Below are 756 nucleotides of genomic sequence, written 5' to 3' on the forward strand. Positions count from 1 at the left end.
AGCAATTTTTCCAATGATAAAATCAAACATTGGAAGTAAGGTGAACTTTCTTGCGTCCTTAATAACACCGTTAAAAGATTCTGCTGAATTGGTGGTGTCAACATTGTACCTAACTCCTTCAAAGTAACATCTAGCCCATTTCTTTTGTTCACAACTTCTGTCAAGATACTCCGCTGCACTAGGATATTTCCTGCCAAAAGCGTCATAAAGGACCAAGAACTCCGCCTCTGTATAAGTGTGTGCGCACTCCATAAACTTAAATGCACATGTTTCTCTGTTGTTACAGACGTAGCCTTTAACATTTTGAGACATATGCCATAATACAATAACCATGAGCGGCCTGAGGGAACACTTGATGTACTGCCTTGATCAAGCCTTTGTTTCTGTCCGAAAGAAACACCAATCCAGGGAGATCCGATATCACTGATTTCAACTGTTCCATAAACCATAGCCAACTCTCATATTTCTCACCATCAGCAACACCAAACGCAATTGGGTAGTGGTGATGATTGGGATCCTGAGCAGTCGCAACAAATAACACTCCACCATAAACAGTCTTCAGGTGTGTTGCATCCACAACAAGGACTTTTCTCATCGCGCGGAATCCTTCTATGCTAGCTCCCAAAGCCCAAAACAGATACTTAAATTTTTTGCCCTCATCCACAACCACACGAGTTATTGTGTCAGGATTCACCTGCTCCAGCATGTTCATATAACAATATAATAAAGAATAACTCTCTTCAGGAGTTCCGCGCA

Source organism: Brassica oleracea, chromosome C1 (assembly GCF_000695525.1).
Source record: "Brassica oleracea var. oleracea cultivar TO1000 chromosome C1, BOL, whole genome shotgun sequence".
Lineage (NCBI taxonomy): Eukaryota > Viridiplantae > Streptophyta > Magnoliopsida > Brassicales > Brassicaceae > Brassica > Brassica oleracea.